Consider the following 27,951-nt stretch of genomic DNA (forward strand, 5'->3'; position numbering starts at 1 on the left):
AGTGGTTTTAGCCATAGGTATTTTCCATGAAAAACATCAGATGTGCTTGCTGTTATTAAGTTTAATTTTATAATTTGTCTATTTTTCCACAAAGCCAAAAGAATATATCACTTATAATTATGCTGACAGAGCAGAGATACTCCACTATGATTCATTTGAACAATGGACCTTGCAAACTCATGGCCCTCTCATTTTCTAATTTCCTATTTTTTTTTGACAGGACAGTGCTTACCCCTGAATTCCTTTAGACCAGTCTGCACATTTAAGAAACTATTCTTGCTCACTATCAAGAAGTAAAGAAATGAGGGCACCCCAAAACTGTTTCAGGGTGAGCCAGGTACAAACAACTGAAAAGTATTGTAGGAATGTAGTTTATTTCAAAAGTTGCAAATAGGAAAGGGGAAAAGTGATGCTTTCTGTTACATCACCAGAAAGTTTTCAAATAGGAAAACAATCCTTTAACATATGGAAGGGTGCTCAACTATATCACGTTAAGAGAAGGACAAAGGACTTGGGATATAGCTCGCGAGGCCCTGGGTTTGACCTCTAGCACTGAAAAGAAATGCAAGTTAGCTGAGCATGGTAGCTTGTGCCTGTAATTTCAGCACTCAAGAAGCTACAGCAAGTGAATCACTGCAAGTTTGAGGCCATCCTGGTTTATATAGTGAGTTCCTAGCTACCCTGGGCCACAGAATGAGACTCTGTCTCAAGCAAGCTAGGAAAAAGTGAAAATCAAAACTTCAATGACTTTCACTTTGGTGTAGAAAGTGGAATGCTTTCCTTTCCAGGCTCTGAATTCCTTGGTGAGAGGGCAAGGTTGGATGGTCTACTTGTATCAAGTACATCTGAACACCCTGCATATTATAGAAAAAAATTTTGAAAAAATTTTGAATGTTGGATAAGTCAAAGGTATCTCAGGACACAAAGATGGCAGGTCACTGAATTCCCTGGCTACCATTTTCTCCCAGTGCATTTCATACCTGAAGATGAAGAATCTAGCAACACAGTTGGGCCAGCAGGTATACACAAAAGCTTCTTTTTTGTTCTAAGGAAATTAGAAGGGGGCAACAGAGCAAAACAGTAAATTTTGAGACCACAGTCCCTCTGTTCTAGCCAAATACAAAAAATGTCATGTCCCCATGCATTCTAACTAATGAAGACCCACTGGGGACCATACACACTGACCCTTGCCATACTGAGATTAGGCATCCCCCACAGACTATCACCACCACAACTACCAGTATACTTACACAGAAGGCCAACTGGGAGCCACATGTCTCATCCTCACCCAGCAATAAGAAGTTTGCCATAATGCAGTATCTTTGGAAGGCACATGAAAACCTCTTGGAGCCTCCCAACCAGGAACAAGGAGCCTGACTTCTTCTGCTCCATCACCAAAGGATCCATGGGGAGGAGGGATGAAGTGTCTACCTTCATCTGGATGAAGTATGTATCACTGTGTGTCACTGGTGGAGGGCCTCAAGGTGTTATTGTACAGGCTGCATTTGGTGTTTATGCATGTTTTCTACTTCCTCCTGCTGATGTGACATAGGCTTCCTGCTCAGATATACCATGCTTTCTTCACCATGATGAAACTTCCTCTCAAAACTGTGAGTGAAAATAAACCCTTTCCTTCCATGACATGTTTCTGGTCATGTATTTTATCCCAGCAACAAGAAGGAAACTAATACAATCAGCAATAAGACTTTTCTAACAGATAATTATAAAATATCTTTAAAAATCTTGATTCACTGTTTCAACATATACATTTATAAAAATTCACATATAGGGATAATTAGAAAAATGCACTAATTCATAAACAGAAGCATTCAATAATGCTATATTTAAAGTCATCTAAAATCTGACTTATTTATGCAACATATATCTATATCTATATCTATATCTATATCTATCTATATATATATATATCATTATATAATTGACATATGAAAAGACAGGAAACTGACTGGAAAGGTTGCTCAATAGTTAACACACTTGCCTACAAAGATTAACCAACCCAGGTTTTATTCCCTATCACCCATGTAAAGCCAGATGCACAAAGTGGCACATGTATCTAGAGTTCATTTTCAGTGGGCTACAGGCCTTGGCACTCTGTCTCTCACTCTCTTTCCTTGCCAATAAATAAATAAAATATGATAGAAAAGACAGGACACATTAATGAATACAACTATATTTGCATAGAAAATTATTGAAATAACACACAGCCAGTCATGTTGGCAAAGGTATGTAATTCCAGCTACTTAAATTTTTTGTTTATTTCAATTTATTTATTTGAGAGTAACAGACAGAGAGAGAAAGAGGCAGAGAGAGAGAGAGAGAGAGAGAGAGAGAGAGAGAGAGAATGGGCACACCAGGGCCTCCAGCCACTGCAAACAAACTCCAGACGCATGTGCCCCCTTATGCTAACATGGGTCCTGGGGAATCGAGCCTCAAACCAGGGTCCTTAGGCTTCACAGGCAAGCACTTAACCACTAAGCAATTTCTCCAGGCCATTCCAGCTACTTAAAAAGCTAAGGTAAGATGGTAATAAGTTCAAAGCCTGCCTTGGGTACACAATGAGTTCAAAGCTAATCTTGGCAATTTAATGAAATTTTGTCTCAAAGGTATAAAGCTGGAGAGATGACTCAGCAGCTAAGATACTTGCCTTCAAAACCTAAGGACCTGAGTTTGATTGCCCAGCACCCACATAAAGCCAGATGCACAAGGTTACATGTGTCTGGAGTTTGCAATGGCTAGAAGCCCTGGCATGCCCAGTCTCTCTCTCTCTCTCTCTCTCTCTCTCTCTCTCTCTCTCTCTCTCTCTCTCTCTCTCTCTCTCTCTCTCTCTCTCTCTCTCTCTCTCCCCTAAGTAAATAAGCAAAATTATATTTTAATTAAAAATATAAGTAAGGCTGTGGATATGGCTCAGTATTACAGTGTTTGTGTAGCATGCACAAGGCCCCAGGTTCAATCCGTAGTATGAAACAAAAAGGAAAAAGAAAAAAGAAATAAAAGAACACACAAAGATATACAACATGGACCTGAGGATGTGACTCAGTTGTACCTACCTAGCCTGTGTTAGGGTCTGATTTCAATCCCTTAGACCACAAAAAAAAGGGATTCTCAGGGCATTAGGATTATTGGTGGTTTTTACATTTTCTTGCTTTTTTATATTTTCCAAATTTTGTTAAGTAACCTTATAAAGCAGGAAACACATGGATTTAATAAAAGCCCATTGTAAGTTATTCTGAGTTCATATTTTCTGACTTGCATGAATTCTTCTAAAGCTCAACACACACACACACACACACACACACACACACAGAGAATTTCAAGTCTGGAAGACCTGAAGGAACATCTCCTATAAAAATAGGAATGGGTGGGCTGGAGGGATGGCTTAGTGGTTAAGGCATTTGCCTGCAAAGCCAAAGGATCCAGGTTCAATTCCCCAGGACCCACAATAGCCAGATGCACAAGGGGGTACATGCGATGCGTCTGGAGTTCATTGGCAGTGATTTGAGATCCTAGAGTGCCCATTCTCTCTATCCCCCTTTTTCTGTCAAATAAATAAATAAAAATATTTTAAAATAATAGGAATGGTATGGGAAGAGGATTTTTTTTTAATAAAGCAAGATTCTATCCCCATTTTACAAAATGATAAGGCAGCCAAGATTATAAATCCCAGTATATTTCAGTGGATTCACAACCAATGGAATGATTGTCCCACGTTCTAGCTAACTCAACCATGTTAGCTGGAAAGGGACTTGGAGCCCATACTGTTTTCAACAGACCTTTGTGTGCAGATATCAGAGACTTATAGGGTGAAAGTTACAGACATGATAAAGATAGGAGGGCAATAAACTATACTGAAGGGTATAAGTACTCAGGGGTATTTGAAAGGGACAGCTACTGAACTGACTCTATGAAGATGAAGCTGAGAAAAGCTGGTGAAAAGTTCCTCACTTAGTCCAAATCCACAGTGTTTTCAGAGAAAGACCTGAATTACTGGCATATGTGAAGAAGACTGCCTTAGCACTAGCAGCACAAGCCATCTCCACATATCTGCTCCTGATGCATACCTGCCTTGAAAGCCTTCACGCCTCTCCCTTCCATCACCTCCACCAGATTGATGCTTTGCTTTCCTCGCAGCCTTCTCTGCCCCACAGAGGACTCTGGTGCCATTTAAGCAGACAACCAGAGGCTGTGCCAGTGAGGCTGTAAATCCCTCAGCTTCCTGTCCAGCATCCCAACACAGATCCTGCTCAACAGAATTCTGTCAGGGAGGGGACAGATGTGCCAGCACAGCTAGGGCTATCTGGGAAAGTCATTAGATGGAAGAATATCCCGGAAGGGTGTGTATTCTGCTCTGTTCCCTATTATTTGGGCTGCTTGTACCTTTCAAGTCCTTGACAATTTATAGCATTGCAAAAATTCCATTGGAACAGCCTACACGAAGGGTTCAAATTATGTCGTTGGACAAGAATTTGGATGTTTTCAAGGCAATTTCAAATGAAAGAGCCACTGGCTTAGGATTGGCATCTTCCATGAAAGTAGAATTTGCTTTGTAATTTCATTAACAGGAACAAGATTTGCCAAGTCTGCAGGTTGCTCACTGAATGAAGTGAGAAATACCTGGACTGAAATTGGAACTAGAGTACGTAAAAGCCAAATATAGCCCTTCCAGTATATAATTAGAGTATATGTTGTGTAGCTGGGGGAATGAATGGGAATTTGACTCCATAGAAGCTGAAACAAGAAACATCACTATAGTGGTTAGATGTGCAGCTGAAAGCAAGTGGCAAGTGGCTATTAGATGACGTAGCTTGTAATGCTAAGTACTGGCTATATATTTGTGTTTTGTGTATAAACATGACAGCCTCTCTTCTGTTACTCTGAGGAATCTTTGATAACTCACATATGAAATTAAAGGCATCTTATTCATTCTGTTATTTATTATTCTCCGTAAAATGAGTTAGGAATTTGTCCCCATGAATAATGTTAGCCATAATCGTTAATTTACTCCTATTCATTGGCAGTAATAAAAATGTACAAGGGGAGGCAGAAACATTATTATTTCTTGCTTGAAGTGCAATTTCATGTGGTGAGAAAAACATGTTAATATGCTGCAAAGTGCTACAGGAATTTAGTTCTCAAAGGAATGGCGGTATTAAATGTATTCTGACAAGAAGGAGCCTCGAAAGGGAAACATTTATCTTCATAAAGTCATTAAATTTACTGAGCAGCATCGCAGTCTTCTTGCAATCTGCTCACTCCATTAAAGGCGAAGCTGTGGAACTGGCTGTCACATGAGAAGTCCTTGCATTCCTGAAAAGGGGAAGAATGGGGCTCTGTCTCTTACTAAAGGATCTCCCCTTCAAACTGCACAGTTTCAAACCCAGCTACATGCATGTGGGGCTCTGCTATCTCATTTCAACATAAATAAATGGGGAACAAATAAGTTTCTTCCTTTCCCCGTCATAGCATGGTTGTCTATATTGTGATGTGAAGACAGATTTGCAGACCTGCCTGCCTCCCTATTTTATGAGGCATTTTGCTCTGAGGGTCATTCCCCATTCTACTGGATGGGGCAGGTTAGGGACATCATTTGGCACAAGCTGCTCTCTATAGCTCTGGTGTGTGTGTGTGTGTGTGTGTGTGTGTGTGTGTGTGTGTGTGTGTGTGTGTCTTAATCAGGTTATCTGTGTCCATCATGCAATGTCATGATTTATTATTCTTGGAAACCATAGAGAGATGGGGTTCTGGTTCTTTAAAGCTATTTGCCTTGTGTTTTTCAGTAGATAGGGGCATTTAATGAGCTGAAATCATGCACAAATGCAAACAGATTGCAGAATCAAAGCCATGATGCCAACTTGGACACATGGCAGTGAGGAAAAACAAATCGAATCATGTACAAATAACATGATAACATTTCCCACTCACCTGATACCTTTCTCCTCAATGCATTGTAAATATCTCCTACTCTGGGCATAATGACAGACATCCTATCTGCATTCCTGTTATAAGAAAGAAAGTAATTTAGCTAGGTGTGGTGGCACATGCCTTTAATTCCAGCACTTGGGAAGCTGAGATAGGAGAATCATGATGAGTTTGAGGCCACCCTGAGACTAATTCCAGGTCAGCCTGGGCTAGGGTGAGACCCTACCTCAAAAAACCAACAAAAACAAAAACCACACACAAAAATTTTAGAGCTTGAGAGATGGCTCAGAAGTTACGGCTCTTGCCTGCAAAGCCTAAGGACTCAGGTTTGATTCCCCAGTACCCTTGTAAGTCAGATGCAAAACATGGTTCATGAGTCTGGAGTTCATTTGCAATGGCTAGAGGCTCTATCGCCCTCTCTTTCTCTCTCTCTCTTTCTCCTTGTTTTGTTTTTCACTTTCTCAAATAAGTAAATATTGTTTAAAGTAAGTGGTTTCATGTGCAGTGTAAAAGAGTATGGGAATATGAGCACAAAATAAGCACTACATTTAAGAAAAATGTGCTATAGATAGTGATTCAAAAAATCACATAACAGCCAGGAGTGGTGGTGCATTCCTTTAATCCCAGCACTCAGGAGGCAGAGGTCAGATGATCAACATGAGTTCAAGGCCACCTTCAGACTACAGAGTAAATTCCAGGTCAGCCTGGGCTAGAGAGAGACCCTGCCTCAAAAAAAAAAAAAAATCACAGAACAAATTTGTGTAGAGAAAAAAAAAATGGTTTTAAGTAAGAAACAAAGGAAAGGCCTCCTCCACACAGGATACAGCTTGCAATGTCTAAAAGCGAATACAGAAGATTCAGAACATTTGTTTGGTGTAATGGTTTATTTCTACTACCAACTTGACTGGATCAAAAATCAATTCAGAGACACATCTTTTGGACAGGTCTGTGAGGTCATTTCCAGGAAGGAGGAACTGAGGTTAGAAGCGTTTTCTCCATAGTGGACAGCCCTTCCTGTGCATGACTATCTACAAAGAGAGCCCAGAAAACAGCAGTGCTCTTTCTGCCTGAATGCCCTTGCTATTCACTGGTGAGTACATCTATCCTATTGCTGCCATCCTTCCCTGAGCTTGGAACCCAGTTCCTTTGGTCTGTCAACATGGACTGCAGGCCAGAAGCCCTCCAGGAATATTACAGACCTTCAGCATCAGATTGGGACTGCTGAGGTATTTAGCCCATGAACCAAGGAGATGTAAGTTTCTCAGCTTCTCCAGCCTACACACAATCATTGTTGGCCTACCTAGTACCATGTAAGCCAATCTAATAATTCCCCTTTCTAATATATATTAACTACATGTTTTGTTCCTCTGGAGAATCCTGACTATAGTTTTGGTGATATATAAACCACATTATTGAAGTGAGCTAACAATTAGCTCCAAGAGGACATAGGCAGTGTCTTTCTTGCTCATTATTATCATATCAGCACTGAACTCATAGCAGGTTTTCAATACACGTTTGTTAAACAAGGGAATAAATAGAAACATTGCTCTTTTTTTTCTGGAGGTTTTCAGGGACAGATGTAGGCAATCCTAATCTTGTCTGCCAAGTGATATTGGCCCATGCAAAGGGAAGTGAATTTTCTATTAGCAAGAAGCATTCTGAAATGCCTCAACTGGTGGAAAGAGTCTGCATTCATCAGTTCCTAGAATTCTGATTCTCTGCTGTGAGCAAAGTCTAATATCATCATGTGCTAATTTTTTATTGAATTCTTACAATGGCCCCTTTACAGGTGAGAATTATCTGAAAGGTTAAATAATTTGCTTAAGAGCACATAATAATTACTAGAATAGTGCCTACATTTCATTCATTCATTTGACAAACTTACAGTATGTATCTTCAATATACCATTCCCTATTATTTGCTGGATTTACTGAAGTGAAGAAGACACAACATCTTGCCTCCATGGAATCAATGGCCCTAGGTGGAGAATGGCATTAAGTAATAGTCCATGACTCATATGGCTACACCAATGATAAGCACTTTAAAGAAGCACAGACTAGTATGAGGACAAACAATAGACGAGACTAACCTTTTCTTGAGCAATGGTCACTGAGGATTCCCTGAATAATGACATTTGATAAATACTTTTAAGAATCAATAAAAGATTAAGTAGATTAAAAAAGTAGAAGGGCAGCATATTTCATGTGAAAGAGCTATGTGCAAAGAAAAGCCCAGAGGCTCAAAGGAACATATGTCTCCTGAGAAACCAAAAGACAGCCCAAATAAGTGAACAACTGGGGCCAGTGGCCTATAATGAGGCTGAGCTATGTTACAAGGGTGCATAGCTGGTCTTAGTGATTTGGTCTGAGTATAAGTTCATTGCAAGATTTTAAGACAGGAATAAAGGGATCTAGTAAGATCTTCATTTTTAGTAGTATGGAGTGCAAAGGAGAAGCTAGGAGACAAGTCAGAAACCATGTAGGACAGCTGTCCAGATGAGAAATCATCAGTGGAGGTGTGCGGTATCTGGAAGGATAAGAGTGGTGAACATAAGATGGATGCAAAAAGGGGTGGCATGTTCACAGGACTGGATGGTAGATTGGCTATAGGGATCCAGGGGCAAGGAGGTAACAGGAATGACTCTTAGATTCTGGACTGAACAACCAAATGCTCAAGCGTCCCACCATTAGGGCTTGAAGGGAAGAGGACTTTTCACTTATCTGGCATCTACTTATACTATCTTCCAGTAGGAAAACACTCTTGACTCAATTACTGAGGAAAGCTCGTGCTTGCCCTGGTGATTTTCACCAATATTAGAGGGAAAATATCATTTCATTCAGTATGGCATCTAATCAATAGAAGCCTAAGTGGAATTCTATGAAAAGACGAGTGCCCACTTGGGTTATAGCCCAATTCAGCTATTCTTTTAAATGATTCCAGCACTGGAGAGATGGTTTAATGGTTAAGACACTTGTCTCTTCAGATCCCACACACAAAGGTGAGGCAAGCACAAGGTTGAACGTGCCCACTAGGTGGCGCAAGAGTCTGGAATTCACTTGCGGTGGCTTGAGGCCATGGCAGGCCAATTCTCTCTTTCTCTCTAAAATAAATAAATAAAATTATTCCAAACTCTTCGCTGCAACATTCCACTCACTACTAACAAGTATCTCAACTGTTCAGTATTTGTAGTTTTGTCAACAGGTTTTCAAACCTGTACAACCAAAACATAGCAAAGAACACACAGAACATGTGCAAGACACCATTAATGGGTCCAAATGTCTATTAAATGATTTCTAAAAGAGCTGAGAAAACGTCAAATGAACAGAGGCATTTTAGCATATCTGTCTTCTGGAAGGAATATGATGAACTGTCAGCTAACCCGGAGGCCAACTTCAGAGGAGATAGAAAAGGTTTCAAAAAATGGACTATACAGAGTTCAATGTTTACTATCCCAGTGAATCAGTGAGATGATCTATGAAGAGCCAAGATGTTAAGCAAACTTTGCCTGAGTGAAATAGAGAATAATTCTTCAAAGAGGCACTTGTTACCATAAAGCAAGATTATTTGCTTTTAAGGCTATTTTATTCAGCACTTATTGATGTGTCAAGAACAAAACTTGATTTAACCCCCAAAACAGATTTTACAGCATATCAAATACCTACATACACAGCATGTCTAAATAAAGATTATGTGTGATGGTTTGAATGTGAAATGCCCTGCATAGCCTCATGTGTTTGCTATTAAACGACATACTCAATACCCAACTGGTGGAGACTTTGGGAAGTGAAGCCTACAGGGAGTAGGTGTGCCACTGGGGATAGGCCCTGAGGGTTATTAGGGTGGTCAGGAACCACCTCACTCTGGCTGTTACCTCCCAGCTGATGTGACATGATGTGATGATCTTCCATGATGAAACTTTCTCTCAAAACTATAAGCTGAATAAACCCTTTCTTCCCATAAGCTGCTTCTGGTCAGGTGTTTTGTTTCAGCAGTGACAAAATAACTGTAACAGTATGCATTATTTCATTGAAAATGTTTTGTATTAAAACAAAATTTTAGGGCTGGAGGGATTGCTTAGTGGTTAAGGCTTAGTTGGCAGGGTGTGGTGGCACATGTCTTTAACCCCAGAACTCAGGAAGCTTAGGTAGGAGCATTGCTATAAATTTGAGACCACCCTGAGACTACATAGTGAATTCCAGGTCAGCCTGAGCTAGAGCCAGACCCTACCTCCAAAAATCAAAAACAAAAAAAAAGCCAGGCATGGTGGCACATGCCTTTAATCCCAGCACTTGGGAGGCAGAGGTAGGAGCATTGCTGTGAGTTCAAAGCCACCCTGAGACTACATAGTGAATTCCAGGACAGCCTGGGCCAGAGTGAGATCCTACCTTGAAAAACTAATAATAATAATAATAATAATAATAATAATAATAATAATATTCAAAAAGAGTCAATGACATCTGAACAATATGGCTATCACTGCCTGATCATGTTCTGAGCATTACTCCATGCTAGGTTCTGTTCCACATCTCCCACTTCTGCCTATCAGACCACAGTGAGGCAGTCTTGTATAAGACCTTCTCTTTCTTTCCAGATTTGGCTTCTTAACTTGAAATGCTTTTATAAACTCAGAGTTCCTCTATGACTTCAAAAGTATGCTTTTCCTATGAGCCTCAGCCTTTGTAAAATCTCTGCCTGTTGAGTATGTGTGGTACTTGTGAATTGCTTCTAATTAACAGAATGTGCAGTTAATTTCTCATTGCAGGAACAAAATACCCAAACAGAAGCACATTATGGAAAGAGAAGGTTTATTTCAGACTTAACGTTTCCATGGGAAGTCTATCAGGACATGGAAGGAAGAGGAAACTATCATCAAATTGTCACATCAGTGGGAGAAAGAGACCAGAAAGCAAGGCTAGGCTGCAACATAGCACCTTAAGCCCCTCTCATTCATAGTGACCCACTGTTTCCAACAAGGCTCTACTTCCCCAAGGTTCCACAACCTTTGCATGGAATATGACAGAAGTAAGATAGCATCACACCTCTGATTGATTATCTTAGCCTATAAAAGCCTATCTTAGTTGAATTCAAAGGTATTTTCCTTGATGTATTGAAGCAAGTAGCCATGGTACAAAAGCCAAATTGACAAGACATCTGAACCAAAGCTAGAAAAAAAAAAAATCTCAATATCATACAACAAGGAATTTACTTTTTCCAACAACAATCTGAGTGAGCTTCAATGTGGATTCTTTCAATTTGAGCCTCCATAAGAAATCTCAGTCTTGGCCAGCTCCTTGATTTCCACCAAAGACAGAATTAAATGCCCAAAATCTAGATCAACAGAAACAGTGAGATAGTGTATCCTGTTTTCAGCTTCTACAATTGTGGTATTTTAGTATAGAAAGCTAATTACTAAAAACTTAACATTAAGAGATTATTGGAATAAATATTCCAGGACCAACCACTCCAGAATGACTTGAGGCTATTCAGGATGGAAGAACAGGAAGGAGGAGTAATGTTGGTTGAAGGATGAGAAGAGGAAGATACACCAATTCCCAAGCATTAAAGAAAACTACATTCTAAGCCCTCACTGTCTTAGCTCCTGTTTGTAGCTTTCAAGATCTTCTGGGGAAGGAGACATGAGAAAGTCAAGGTCATCACAATCTATGCCTTCATGACAGAAAGTTCCTAGAGGAAATTGATTGACCTGGAATGGTTTTTTATAAATGCAATCTTCTGGTCCATAGCCATAAAAAGATTTTTGGTCATTGGTGTTGAGTAGGGAACTTGTATTCATATTATAAACAAATGCCTCATGATTCTTGTGCAAATACGTCTAAATATTATAGTTTAATATTAAATGGTTCATATAGTGTCATTGCTGGGTTTTCACTTGAGAAATGATAAGACATGGCTTATATTTTCAGATGCTCACCTTGACTCTTGTACAGAGAATGAACTGATTAAGGACAGCAGTAGAATCAGGGTATGATAGTGGCTTGACTGGAAATAATGGGATTGGAAAAAACTGATGTATACATGTTATCTTGTGGAGATAAAACCAACAGACTTTGCTGTTATGTTCAATGTGAACAGTATGAGAGAAAAGTATTGAGGATGCTGTCATTGTTATGGGTAGGACTATTAAAACCATATGTCCATCATAACTGTGGTCATACCACACCACGATATGTGTTAAAGGGAATGAACAAGTTTGGTGGTTTTAATGTAAATTTTCCCATAGAGAGTCATATATTTAAATACTTAGTTTAAATACTTAATCCCCAGTTTGTGGCACTGTTTGTGGAGGTAGTGGAAACTTTAGGGAGTATAGAATTGCTGGATAAAGGATATCATGGAGGGCAGACCATGAGATGCTGTAGCCCAACTGTGTTTACATTCATTGCACTTTTCCCATTTCCTCTGTGCTGATGTGAACATGTGATGCTGACTGTCTTCTCCTGCCATGATTTTGCCACCATGATGAAATTTCCCCTCAAAATTATAAGGCAAAATAAATCCATTTCTTCCATAAACTGCTTCATGTTGGGTATTTTGTCACAACACAAGAAGATAACTAATACAATAGACATATGCAAATATTTTTCTAATTAAATAATTTAAATAACCAAATATAATACATTGGTCATTTAAATCAATGTGTCACTTAACTTTAGGAATCAACTGGTTAAATATATATATTTTTAGAAAATAGGCAAAATTAGCTTCTAGTTTATAAGATACATCAGTTACTCTTTCATTGCAGGGACAAAAAACTCTACCAGAATCAGTTTAGAGAAACAAAAGGGTTTAATATAGCTTATAGTTTCAGAAGGTAGAGTCCTACATATCATCACATCAGCAGGAAGAAAGTAGACAGAGATGAATGCTGAATGATCTGTTATCTTTATACCATCTAGAAATACAGCCCACAGAGGGTGCCACCCACATATAGAGTGGATCCCATCACCTAAATTAATCTAATCTATAAAGGCCCTCACAAACATGTCCAAAGACTTGTTTCTATGGTGATTCCATAAACTGTCAAGTTAATAGCTAGAGATTAACCATCAAATGAGGTGTATAAGTTCTTTCAGAGATGTTTATTTTATTCAAATTGTTTCAAACTTACAACAAAAATATTTCAAAGAAGTTCATAAAGTACTGATAAGAATTTCTTTTCTGCAAGCAAATCAGTTAAAGTCTGAATAATAACATAATGTCTGATTGCCTGAGACATATTTCCAGAGTGGAACAGATAGGTTTGGGAAAAGAAAATGTCTGTAGGATACTTACTTTGTGAGTGATTGCGTGTGAGTTGACATTTTTTGCCTCCTTAACCTTTACAGTGGATCTAAGAGGTATATATATATACATTTCACTCAACTCTGTGTTGCTGGAAAAAACACACAACTAAAAGCAGCTTGTAGGATAAAAAGGTTTGTTTCAGGCTTTCAAATTCCAAGGAAACGCCATGAATGACAGAATAAGATGACACATTTCCATAGATACAAGCATAGAGAAACCATCAAACAGTCCGCAAACACCAAAAAAGCTCTCACAGGCAGAGCTCCAAACTGCTCTCCACACAACTTAGGGTTCAACTCAGATTTGCTCCGTGATTTTATGGGGCAATACATTCAAAGTATCACATTCAAACTACCATAGACCATTTTTACCTTTATATTCATTTTACAAAGGTAAATTTATCATTTTTTATTGGTTTTTAGTTAACTAGTTTAGAACTCAAGTCTGCCTTGAAGCCTCCAAATTGCAAGGGTAGAGAAATGGACCAATATGACCAGAACTAGAAATATTTGATAAACATAAAAAACCTGGAAACATAAAATACTGATAAAGTTGATAATAATGTGCATTTAATATTTAATATTATTCCCCTCTGGATGAAAGCAGAAAGTAATTCCCAGTAGACAACTGAACTTTGACTTCTCAGCCTCTATAATTGTGAAGAAATAATTTGCTTTTCTTTATCAATTAGCCAACCTCAAGTATTTTACTATAGCAGCACAAGAAATGCAAGGAAGGCTTTCTCAACAAAGAGTAATTAGTTTGGCTGCTTTAAAACAATTTAGCAATTCTTTTTTCTGATATTCACTACTTACTTCTCCATGATGGCTTCTAGAGCAGCAAATCATGGGACCAGGCTGAAACTAGTGGGTGGGGGCAGGGTAAGTAAAACAGCTAGATTGAATTACTTGTATACATTCTGTGCTTTAATTACCTTCTCCCAGTGCCTGAAATGTAAGACATTAATTCTTTTTTTTAATTTTTATTTATTTATTTATTTGAGAGCGACAGACACAGAGAGAAAGACAGATAGAGGGAGAGAGAGCGAATGGGCGCGCCAGGGCTTCCAGCCTCTGCAAACGAACTCCAGACGCGTGCGCCCCCTTGTGCATCTGGCTAACGTGGGACCTGGGGAACCGAGCCTCGAACCGGGGTCCTTAGGCTTCACAGGCAAGCGCTTAACCACTAAGCCATCTCTCCAGCCCAAGACATTAATTCTTAATAAAACATGTTAAAATTTTATTTAGAAAAAACACTGATAGCACAGCAATTTTTTTTGTTTTTCATCATTATTGAAGTATAATCATATATAACCAGTATGTTCTATGTGATGTTTTGAAATGCATTGTAAAATGTTTGCAGTTGAGCCAACATATGCATCATCTCCATAGATAAGAATTAACTTAAGATTCACTTTTAGAAGATACCAAGAGTACAGTATATTGTTATTAACTTTTAATTTCTTCAAGTCTTTAGCCATAAAATAACTTATATAAATCTTATAAAGCACTTAACCCACAATTCAATAGAGACCCTGAAATTAATAGGATGGAAAGATGATGGGGATGCAATTTGAAAAGTAAGACACTTTCATCACATTCAACTAAGCCTACTGCTTCACTAGATTCTGACATACCCAACCACTCTATTTCCTTTCATATCAGGTACCATTGAAATTATCCCAAGTGTTTAGGGATCTAGCTGAGAGGAAAGTTGTGTTATAACTATTTTGTTGTTAATTCATAAGGAATGAAGTTAAAATCATGATAACTTAGGTTATTCCTCATCTTCTTGTTATAATTCCCAAGATAGCCCTACTACCTACAGGCTGGGTGACCTGGGGCTTTGATGTGACAGTTCAGAGATTCTATTGCTTACAACTGGCACCAGAAGTGTGTGACTAGTGGAAGGCAAGGTTTGAGTATAACAAATCAGAAGCTTCCCTGGAAATTTCTATATATATATGTATATATATTCATATATACTTACATCCATATATATATGTGTGTGTGTGTAATATATATATATATATATATATATATATATATATATATATATATACACACAGAGAGAGAGAGAGAGAATAAGAAGTCAGAAAATTTCTTACTTTTGACAGAACTTTAAGAATTTAAATTAATGCTGGCCCAGCAGATCTGAAGGGATGGAGCTCCAGAATTGAGAGTCAGTTAGTAAATCAGGCCTAAAAGAAGTTGTAGTGTCAAGAGAAAGCACTGGAAGGTGACTAGAATCTGGACTATGTCTGACTATCTGTGCCCAGCTCAGCTAGAGTATACTCACTGAGTATACACTTATCCACAAATTCCCAGCTTCATATACATATTTCATTATGTGTATATTTCACTATATATATTAAAGAACATATATATACATATATATAAATTCTTTAAAAGCTGAAACAAATTTCAATACACTACTATGGAATGATTTTTCAGGACATATTGTTAAGTAAATAAGGTAAAGAAAAATGCCTGTATCTTGCTATTATTTTCAATGAAAACATGTATTCGAAGATTATACACACACACACACACACACACACACACATATTTGAAAATAGAAAAATGTGCCTTACATATTTCTGAAAATCATTGCCTTGAAAGTGGGTTGGAGACAGGATGTAGTGGTGACATGCAGAAGTTACACTTATTTTAATACATTTTGACTTGTAGATTTGATAATAATAAAATAGCATTATAAAGTAGGAATTCCAAAAAGTTGAAAGAAAAATGAAATAAATGAATCTAACTGCATATGTACCTGGAGGAAAAGAGGAACTATTCTATGTTACTTCTAGGTACATAAATTCAATAGTACATCCCGAGATAGATTTATTTTAAGTACAAAAAAGCTACCAAATTATAAAACATCACGAGAAATCATTGTGGTAGCAGCATCAATACTGTTATTCTGAAAGAGTGCTGTTTGTAAGATGAGATCAATTGAGTAAGAAATTGTGTGATACTTTGATTCTACATCTCCTGTGGCTTTGAAAACTGATTTGTAGGGTGGGAGTAAAGAGATACAGATGCAAGACAGAAAAAGTTACATAAGCATGTTTTATCTCTACAATTTGAATTGGTACAAAAATATATTTCCCTGTTCTTCTCTTGAAAAGTTGTAGAAACAATGACTAATCCAGTACACACACACTCACTCTCACACATACACACTCTTAAAATGAACACTGTGAACTTTAAATACCATTTCCCACAGAAAATCAAGGGCAACCTGGAGGCGTAACTGATTCCTGTTGTGACAAGTAATATACAAAAATGTATCCTGCATTTATATATGATCATAACACAGAGCAACCAAATATTACATAAAGGAAATGTCTCTTTATAAAAGTTTGATAGTTAATAAATGAAGATAAAATTAAGGGCTGGAGAGATGGCTAGGCAGTTAAGGCACTTGCCTGTGATGCCTAATGACTCATGTTTGACTCTCCAGGTCCCACATAAGCCAGATGCACAAAGTGATGCAAGTGCACAAGGTTCTACATGTGCACAAGGGGGCGCACACATCTGGAGTTCGATTGCAGTGGCTGGAGGGCCTGGAGCACCAATTGTCTCTCTCATTAAAAAGGCCAGTCTGTTGGGCTTGCCTCAAAAAATTAAAATTATAATATTGCCATGTAATAATCTCTAATGAAGTAATGACTCTGTGCTGTCAACAACATCACCTATGACATATTATTCTTGCCCCCAAGTGAATCAAAGGTCAAGCCAATAGAGCCTGTAAATCCGAATACCAATTCATAAGAAACACTAAGGACAGGGTGACATCTTAATCTATATCATGAGAAGTTAATTGGCAAAAACCAAATTTTAACACTGTAGGAAATACATCTTAGTTTCTTCACAAATAAGTTATGAGGAGGAAAATGAAAGTGTTCCTAAATTTTTAAAAATTATTAAATAAATATCAGTCAATTGTAATTTATGAACTTTATATGGATTCCGATGGAAACAAACTACATTGTATATGCATGCAATTGAAAATTGGAACACTAGTAAGATATTTTGTAATGTAATAAGAAATTATTATTATCATTATATTTGATAATGGCATTGTGGTTATGTTATAAAATAGTTCATAAATCTTGGTGCTATATATGAAATATTTATGAAGTGACTAATACAATGTCTTAATATTTGCTTCAAAATAATATAGGAAAGAATAAATAGATAGAGCCAGAAATTCAATAAAAGGAGCCATGAATCTGTCATTATCAAAGCAAAGTAATGAGTTTGTGGAGGTGCATCATATATGTCTGATTGTAAGCATTTTAAATTCCCTATATTTAAAAGTCAGGTATAGGGGCTGGAGGGATGGCTTAGAGGTTAAGGCATTTGCCTGCAAAGCCAAAGGATCCTCTTTAAACTCTCCAGGCCCCACATAAGCCAGATGCACAAGGGGGCACATGCATCTGGAATTTTTTGCAATGGCTGGAGGCCCTGACTCACACATTCTCTCTCTCTCTCTCTCTCTCTCTCTCTCCCTGTCTCAAATAAATAAATAAAATATATTTTAACAAAGGTAGGTCTATCTTCTAGAAGTAGTAGAAATGGAGGAGGAAAGGACAGGAGTCATATTCTCAGCCTACACAAGGGAAGGCCAAGTTCTTTAAAAAGTCAACAACTCAAAAATAAAGACCAGCTATTTCAAGTTACAGTGTAACAGTGGCATTTTTAATGTAGGCTGACCCCCATAGGTTCATATGTTTGAATATTTAATCTGCAGACAGTTGCACTGTTGGGCAAGGTTGTGCAACCTTTAGGTGGTTGATGCTTATTAAAGGAAGTGGGAGTGGGAAAACGAGAGATTTTAGCCAAACCCCAGATAGTGTTCACTCTCTCTTTATACTTCTTCCCTATTAGCTGATGATGTAACACAGTCTTCCTATTCCTGCTATGCTTTCCCCACCATAACAGGCTCTGTCCTCTGGAACTGTAAGCCCTATTAAACCCCATTCATTACATATTGCTTACATATTCTGCTTCTTGTCAGGCATTTTTCCAAGAAATAGGAAATAACTGATATAGTAACTAATAGGAAAAAAAAACTAGTCTATAAGAAATGCAATATTAGAAGCAGGGTATGTTATTTATATATTATTACATAAAAACTACCCCAAAACTTACTTGAAAAGGTTAATTTAAAAATTATTACCTTAAAAAATAAAACAATATTACCTTACCATTTCTGTGGGTCTGGAATCTGGAGGTATATTAACTAGGATAGCTATGGTTCAGGATCTCTCATGAGGTTATGGGCAAGCTGCTGTTGACCAAAGTTACTGTCACAGTAAGTCTGTACTGGGGCTTGAGAATGTACTTCCATGACAATACAGTTGTTTCACTTTCGGGGGGTGGGGGGCGTGGAGACCTTGTTCCCTTACAGACTGTAAATCTCACTTTCTTTCCATGTAGGCTTCTCAATAGAAATGTCCAGTGCCAAGACATGACATTTGCTCTCCCCCAGAAAATGGGAAAAGAGTGTGAGAAAAAGAGAAAACAAGGTGAAATCAAAGTATCTTTTATAACTTAACCACAGAAGTGTTATAGTATTAATTCAACCATATGTCACCAGTGGCACAGACCAGTCTTGGTATACTGTGAGAGTAAATTACATCAAGGTATAAATGCTGATTGTCTCCATGAGCTGAAAGGAAGTATTTAGTAGTAATTAACTTTCTTTCACTGCATTAAATCATTAAACACTTCAAATAATTAAAAGATTAACACATAGATAAGGGTATATTATACTATGAACACATTTTTATTATTATAAAATTTATTAAAACAAAAATTCTTTATGGATTTTCTCATTTTTGGAAATTTCATACTTATATGTAATATATTTTGACCTTATTCTCCCCAATTATCCTCTTATCTCCCCTCTCAAAAACCCCCTTCTCCATTTATCCTCATCTTACTTTCAAGCCTTTTTTTTAATGCACTGAGTTAAATGTTTGCTTACATGATTTTGAGTGGGAGGCTATTTACTATAGAATGAAAAACTTACCAGAAGATATATAATAGTTCAAGATTTAAGATGTCCACTCCTAGGGAATGAGAATAGGACATGGAAAGGTTAGGACATGGATTTTTTTTTTTTTTACCTTAAGGCACTTTGTCTTTGTGTTACTTCATTTTGATCATGTTTATTCACTAAAATGAAATTATAGAATTGGAGTGATTTAAAAAGTACTCCCCTTACAAACATGTCACTAGGAAAGGAAATTTATATATACTTCCTTGATCACAATACAGAGGTCAGAGAAGAGAAGATTCAAGAGTCTGGACTGCAACAGATATATATTAGTCAGGCTTTTTATTGTGAAAATGTCTGAGAGAAATAGTTTAAAGGAGTAAAGATATATTTTGTCTCACAGTTTCAAAATTTTTAGTCCAAAGCCACGTAAATCCATTACTTTAGGCCTAAGGTAAGGCATGGTGTCATAGTTGGGTGTTTAGCAGAAGCTGCTTACATCATCATTGCCAGGAAGCAATAACAGCGGCAGGAAGGTGTCAGCAACAAGGTATATATTTTGAGAATATAACATTACTGACCCACTTTCTATAACCAGGCCTAACTTTCCATAGTTTCACAAAATCCCAGTACATTATTTAAATTTTGAACCCATTCAGGATTCAGAATCCTTATCATCCATTCAATTATATCCCCAAAGCCCTATCTCTCAAGTCAGTATTAAGGATCAAGTCTTTAATGCATGCCAATGTGCTATCAAAAACTAGGAACCAGGCCCATGATACAAGGATGAAGAGTAGGGTTCAACTTGGCGACACAGAATTTGTGTGTGTACCTCTCCCAGGCAGGAGTCATTTCTGAAGGCGAACTCTAATAGTAATCTTCCAGAGGCCAATGAAATTCTGAGTCAACTCCCAAGGCCTTGGATTCCAAGTCTAGCCTTCAGTAGCTTCTCTAGAGCAAGTGCTTTATAAATGTTCCTTGAGATCCACTATGAGACAGACTCAGATGATGAAAAAATGTTTATGAGCCTCCTACACCATTGTAGTACCTGATTGGAGACAACTCCAACATCTAAAGATCAAATAGAATTTCAAATGAATGAAGTAACCCATTAGAAAGATATGGCTTCTAGAGCCTGCACCTCTGTGGTACTCAAGGGTATAAGAACCTTGCCCTGATAGTCTTTTCATATCCTCCTACTCTTTCACCTCCTGTCCTCAATAGTCTACAATTGTTCATCAGAGAGAATCCCATTTTCCTAAAACAATGGAAATATCCTTCCTTAAAAGATTCTCACCATAAGAGCGATCTAAAAATGAAACCGAACACTACTATGAGTTTATTTTTATTAGATATGGACATATTTTGTGTGCAAACATCACATGTTGGCAACATCCTTTCCTTTCCCTCCCTGCCCCTTTTCTGAAGAGGCCTTCCTCATTGTGGATGCAGGTCAATCCCATGGGGATTGTCAGTCAAGCATTATGGGGACAGAAGTCAGTTATGGGGGAGAGGCAATGTCTCTGTGCAAAATGTCCCAACTTGTGGCTCTAACATTCTTTCCACTCCTTCTTCTGCAAAATTCCCTGAGCCATGCTGGGAGCATTTTAACTCTGCTTCAGTGATGGGCACTTAGGAGCATCTGGATCTCTGGTTTGGTAGGTGTTGAGTGTCCTCAGTATCTTTCTCCATCACTCTTGTGCTGATATCAGCTTAACTAAGAGATCAGCATTCTTGATCATTTCCCCAATTTCTCTGGGGTTTCAGCTGGGGCCAGGGTGGAGTGCACTGAGTCTTTATCTCCTCAGGTCCCACTCCCATCCAAAAAAGAGAGGCAGATTCTCCAAAAGAGAGTGAAGTCAGCACTGGCTAAATGCAACCTCATACTACTATGAGTATTTAATTATTGCTACTGTCAGTCAAACTAAATAGATATCTATATCTATATCTATCTCTCTCTCTATATATATAGATAGATAGATAGATAGATAGATAGATAGATAGATAGATAGATATAGATAGATATAGATATATATATACATATATATCAGATTATACTCTTTTATCCCCTTGCCTGCTCCCATAACTCTGGAGGCCCACCTCAGTGGGGTTATGGTATTTACTGTGGGGTCATGAAAACCTCAGTCCCTATAAAGGAGCAGAAGGACCATAAATTTCAGGATATTTTGTGAGTAGGTTGTTTGACTTTTTATTGTTTAGATTTTTGAGTTCTTTGTAGATTCTAGAAATTAGGCCTCTGTCAGTTGGATACACAGCAAAAGTTTTCCCCCATTCTGTGGGTAATCTATTGGCTCTGCTTAGTGTATGTTTGTCTGTGAAGAAAAATTTCAGTTTCATGAGAACCCAATGGTTGAGTGATTGTTTAAGATCCTGAGCTACTGTGGTTTTGTTCAGGACATATTTTCCCATTTCTACATCATGGAAAGTTCCTCCTATTTTTTCTTCCAGTAGTAGCCGAGTTTCCAGTCTTATATTGATATATTTGATACATTTGGACTTGATTTTTGTGCATGGTGAGATGTGTGGATTGACATATTTCCATATGTTGAACCACCCCTGCATTCCTGCGATGAAGCCTACTTGATCAAGGTGGATAATGCTTTTGATGTGTTGTTTGGTTTGGTTTGCAAGGATTTTGTTCAGTATCTTTACATGTAATTTCATCAGGGAAATAGGCCTATGGTTTTCTTTTCTTGTTGCATTTCTGCCTGGTCTTGGTATTAGAGTGATACTAGCTTCATGTAAGGAGTTGGGGAGCTTTCCTGTTCTCCAATTGTGTGGCATCGTTTGAGAAAAATTTGTTTCAGTTCTTCCATGAAGGTTTTTTTAGAATTCAGCTGAGAAGCCATCTGGTGCTGTACTCTTCTTTTTGGGGAGGTTTTTTATTAACTTTTCAATCTTGATGGGTGTGATAGTTTTGTTTAGGGGATTAATCTGCTCTGAGCTTAGCTTTGGTAGGTGGTACATGTTCAGAAATTCATCCATTTCCTCCATATTATCCAGTTTTGTGGAGTAGAGGTTTTTGAAGTAATTCCTACCCACTCTGTGCCTCTTACAACCTTTCTGCTCCCTTTACTGTAGTGTTCCCTAAAATATGACAGGCCTTTTGGCAGTCTGATTTACTTTTGAGTTCTCTGTAGCCTCTGGATTCCTGCTTTTATGGGTTATGATTGATCATCCTGTCTGCAATCATCACTCTAGAGCTGGTTCTCAAACTACAAGTAGGAGCAGTATTCATGTCATCTCTTCCTCTGCTATTTCTTCTGGGACTTGGCAGATGTGGTTGAGGTGGCAATTCTCATCGTGGGCAGTCAGCTATTTTCTTGTCTTATTGATCAATCTTGCCTCTCCATTGTTGTCTCTGCCATCTGTAAAATAAAACAGATTCTCCAACAAAGAGCTCTTTCAGAGATGTTTTAGTGTGCAAGCCCACTCTTCTTCTCCAGAGAGCAGTGAAGGCTTCTCTTTGATATCTGAGTTTCCTGACCATGGGATTCTGATTTGGTTTCTAGTACCAGCTATGAGTTCTCTCCTACTGTGAGGGCCTCATGTACAATCAGAAAACAGTTGGCTAGTTACCAGCAGAGTCTACATGCCAATATTGTCCAAGTTTGTACTTCTTGCCAAGCTGGTTGATTTCATAGTCTGCATAGTCCCTGCACATTCATGTCACTGGTGACAGTTTGTCCTCCAGTGGCATCTATAGGGCTTTCCTCCCCAACACAGGCTGTGGGGGTACCCAGACTTCCCTATTTCACATGGTCCACCAGGGGAACTTAACTTCCCTGTCCCACACCTGACCTAAATTTTATTTTTTGTTTTTTGAGGTAACGTCTCACTCTAGCACAGGCTGACCTGAATTCCCTATGTAGTCTCAGGGTGCCCTCAAACTCATAGCAATCCTGCTACCTCTGCCTCTGAGTGCTGGGATTGAAGGCATGCACCACCATGCCCAGCTCCTGATCTAAATATTTTAATGAAGATTTTCTTATTCTTCTGACCTGCAGCTTTAAGCATGAAGCACAATTAAGAAAATCCAGTGCTTATGCCACTGCACTACTTTAGCGTTTTACTACTTTATAGAGAATGTCCCAGACATGGGTGTCTGTTATGGCTAACACCAACAGTTGACAGCAATGGTGGTTTGGGGGAGAGAATCTTGAACTTGATATCACAGGGCCTAAGTTTAAATATTACATGGTACACAGGTCATGTGTCAATTATAACTTGATAGATCTTGGGAATGAGATAAGTGACAAAATCCAGAACTAATCAATGAGATCACTTGTTTAGATTTAATGAATTAAAACTAAAATTGAGCTGGGCATGGTGGTGCACACCTTTAATCCCAGCACTCAGGAGAGAGAGGCAGAGGCAGGAGGATCACCATGATTTTGAGGCCACCCTGAGACTACATAGTGAGTTTCAGGTCAGCCTGGGCCACAGTGAGACCTACCTCAACAAAACAAACAACAAAAAAATGTCAAAATGACATGTGAGTAAATGCAAATTAATCTACCTGGGCTACTTCAGACTCTGTGAGCACATGAAAGCACGTTAAACAATGTTGCCTTATCTGTAAAACAAAGATTATTAGCCTGAACTGAATTGCTCTGTTGAGAACCCAACTGGAAAATATGTGAACTTATGTTTCTTCTGTAAAGTATATGACATATATAAAGCAATTCTATGGTATGTGAAAAGCCAAATTGCTAGCTAGAGAAACAAAGACATAAAGAAATGCTGAGCTTTCTCTGACTACCTAGGATGAACTCTCCTCCCTCCTCTCTTAAAACCTGCTTATGACAACTATATCTACAAGCAACACACAAGACCCACCCCCACCTACAGTGTCTGCACAGTGCCTCGCAAAGAGCACAGAGAGGTACACATTCTATTGTGCTGAGATGAACCGGAATGTCCCTTCATTGCCCTTTGCCCTACCCCAAGTTATGTTAAGCTCTAGCTCCAAGGCTTTCCAAATGCTGGTATATTCCGTACTCTGCAAAGTTCGCATAACTCCGCACATCAACCTCTGCAGCTGTCCTTTTCTTGAACCTTTGGGAGGCCATCACATTTACATGCAGGTTCCCTCGGTCAGGATTTGGATGGTAACTTATAATTACATTTCAGATCAACTTACCTTATAGACTTGAAATTTCTCCTCCTAAAGTGGAACTTGATCTTAGCACACACCATTATTAGCTTCTCCCTTAATTGTTAGAGAGATGAGCTACTATAGAAAAAGTTTGCTGCTTTCTAAGATGCTTCCTCCTATTGACTTTACCCAGAAATGAGAAGGTATTGAGGTAATAAGACCTGTATTGGAGTCAAACATAGCCAGACTCACTGGCACGTGGGACTATAGATATATTGGACTGGACTCAGGGAAAATAACTGGGTCAGAAAGTAGCCAAAAGATGACAAAGATCATAGTGCTGACTTTAGAAAACCAGAAGAATCGCATGCCAAAGCAACCAAGGGTTCTGTTTACCTATTGAGCAGTGATCAAACACATTCAGATATCCTAGCAAGTTTCCTGGAACATGGCTGCATGGACTGAAGAAGAATTTGGACTTCTGCCTCTGAGCCTCAATGGTAGACACTTGACCCTCAGTTTTCTGAATCTTAGTTAGCTCACTCAAAAATTTTAATGCTCCTGTTTGACCACTTAAACCCAAAGACATGAAACAAAGGGACAGATTCATAGTTATAAATACAAAGTGAACCGAATTAACACTCTTGCTAGAGAAGTAGACTTTGAGGTCATAGAGCTGATTAAAAGAAGGAATTTTTTTAAATTTTTTTTAATTTGATTTATTAGTTTTCTTTTCATCAAATACAGGCAGTTTGGTACCATTGTTTAGGCTCATCTATGATCTACCCCCCCCCATTAGACCCTCCCTGTTGATGTAAATGGGTCGTGCACTGTGGGGTTAGTCCCAGTTATTGGTATGCTAAATGTCTCTGCAAATCATGACCCAACATGTGACTCTGACATTCTTTCCCCCCCCCTCTTCCGCAAAATTTCCCTGAGCCATGTTGGGTTCATTTTTGGTCTGCTTCAGTGCTAAGGTGTTGGGGGCATCTGAGGCTCTGGCTCTCTGATTTGGTAGGAGTTGATTTTTCTCTGCGTTGGTCTCCTTCCCCTTTGTGCTAGTATCCGGTTCACAGGAAAACATCACCCTTGCTTGTTTCGCCAATTGTCCTTAGTTTCAGTTGGGCCCCTTTTGAGGTATGTTGGGTCAGCTCTCTCCAAAAGATATGTATCTATCTGAAAAAGAGAGGCAGTAAGTTAGCACCAAGAAAATTGAAACAACACTTACTTTTTTGATAGACAGATTGATAGGTGTAGGCCCTCTTGTTCCCCATGATTGATGATAGCTTAATATTGTAGAGTGGGCTTGTGTTTGGGTATGGTTCTGACTTGTTTCCCAGCTCCAGATATGGGTCTAATACCACTTAGTGGATAAGTTAGCCAAATAAAGAGTAATTGGTTCCTCACCATGGCTGTGTGCCACTATTGCACTTGTGTGGGCATCACGTCAGGTTATTTGTTGCTAATTAGATTAGACAATGAGTTGCTTGGACAGATATTGGTCGTTTCCCCCAGTCGCCCATGTAGCGCCTTCTGGCACTAGACACGCTGACTGTCTGGGGACTGACTCTCTCCTGGCTTCCAGCCATGCCATTCAATTTTGCATATCAGCTGCATATGGAGTCTTCAGCAATAGGGTCTTACCACTGGCCTTTGGTGGGTCATCAAGTACTCTGACAGAAGTCTGTCATTGTTTTGGGAAACCTTGTAGGTTTCTCTGATCAAAAGCTCATTGTGGATGGTAGCCCCAAGCTGGAAGTGGGGGCTACAGGCCAATGCCCACTAATAAATTGAGGAAAAACATAACTAATATACAAGAGTTAGAGAGGAGAGAGAGAGAGGGGAGAGGGGGAGAGGGAGGGAGGGAAGATGTAGAAGATTTAGGTTAGTCTTGATCCTACCCTCTCCAGTGTCTTGTGGTTCAGGTGTTTCCTGTAAAGGTCTAGTGAAGGTTCAGCCATTTGGTCTGACTTTTAGGAAGTAGAATTTTATGGTACCAATGCCGTTTGGGTCCAGATTACTGTTTTCCACCCTTCGATGCCCTCCCCGCCCTCCCTTCCATCCTATTGTCTAGTCCATGAGGTGCTTGCTGGGTATGTAAGGTGTCTTGGGTAGATTCAGGTTAGGTGTTGTAGATGAGTGAGACTATGTGTCGATTTTTTTTCTGTGATTGGGTAAGTTCACTGAGAATGATCTGTTCCAGGTTCAACCATTTTTCCTCAAATTTCTTTGTGTCGTTTTTTCTTACTGCTGTATAGAATTCCATTGTGTAGATATACCACATCTTTGTTATCCATTCTTCTATTGATGGACATCTGGGTTGATTCCAGCTTTTAGTTATTACGAATTGAGCCGCTACAAACATGGTTGAGCAAATCTCTCTGGCCTTTGGTTTGAAGGTTTTAGGGTAGATGCCCAGTAAGGGTATAACTGGGTCTGTTGGTATTTCTATAGTCAGCTTTTTTAGGAGTTTCCATATTGCTTTCCGGAGTGGTTGTACCATCCTGCATTCCCACCAACAGTGAATGAGTGTTCCTGCTTCTCCACATCCACGCCAGCATTTATTTTCATTTGACTTTTTTTTTTTATAGAGATATACTTTCTTAATTTCATTTACTTTTTCCACTTTTGACATTTTCTTATTTTTAGTTTTTGGTTTTTTTTTAATTTAATTTATTAGTTTTCTTTTCAGTAAATACAGGCAGTTTGGTACCATTATTTAGGCTCATCTGTGATCTACCCCCTCCCATTAGACCCTCCTTGTTATTGAAAATGGGTCGTGCATTGTGGAGTTATCCCCCAGTTATTAGTATGATAAATGTCTCTGAAAATCATGACCCAACATGTAACTCTGACATTCTTTCCGCCCCCTCTTCCGCAAGATTTCCCTGAGCCATGTTGGGTTCATTTTTGGTCTGCTTCAGTGCTGAGGTGTTGGGGGCCTCTGAGGCTCTGGCTCTCTGATTTGGTAGGAGTTGATTTTTCTCTGCGTTGATCTCCTTCCCCTTTGTGCTGGTATCCAGTTCACAGGAAAACATCACCCTTGCTTATTTCGCCAGTTGTCCTTAGTTTCAGTTGGGCCCCTTCTGAGGTATGTTGGGGCAGCTCTCTTCTTAGGATCTGCATCTATCTTTTTTTCCCTCGTTGTTTGTAGTGCAGCTAGGCGGTCGCCATCTTGACCGGAAGCCTCATTTGACTTTTTGATGCTGGCTATCCTTATTGGGGTAAGGTGGAATCTCATAGTTGTTTTAATTTGCATTTCTCTGATGATTAGGGATGATGAACATTTTCTTAAGTGTGTGTTTGCCATTTGTATTTCTTCCTCTGTGAATTGCCTGTTCAACTCTGCACCCCATTTTGTGAGTGGGGTATTTGTCTTCTTATTGTTTAGACTTTTGAGTTCTTTGTAACTTCTAGAAATAAGGCCTCTATCAGTTGGATAACCTGCAAATATTTTCTCCCACTCTTGGGTATTCTATTGGCTTTGCTTATTATATGCTTGTCTGTAAAGAAACTAAAAGAAGGAATTTTTATGGAAATAAAAAATAATAGTCCAACAAATGTAATAGCAG

Source organism: Jaculus jaculus, chromosome X (genome assembly GCF_020740685.1).
Source record: "Jaculus jaculus isolate mJacJac1 chromosome X, mJacJac1.mat.Y.cur, whole genome shotgun sequence".
Lineage (NCBI taxonomy): Eukaryota > Metazoa > Chordata > Mammalia > Rodentia > Dipodidae > Jaculus > Jaculus jaculus.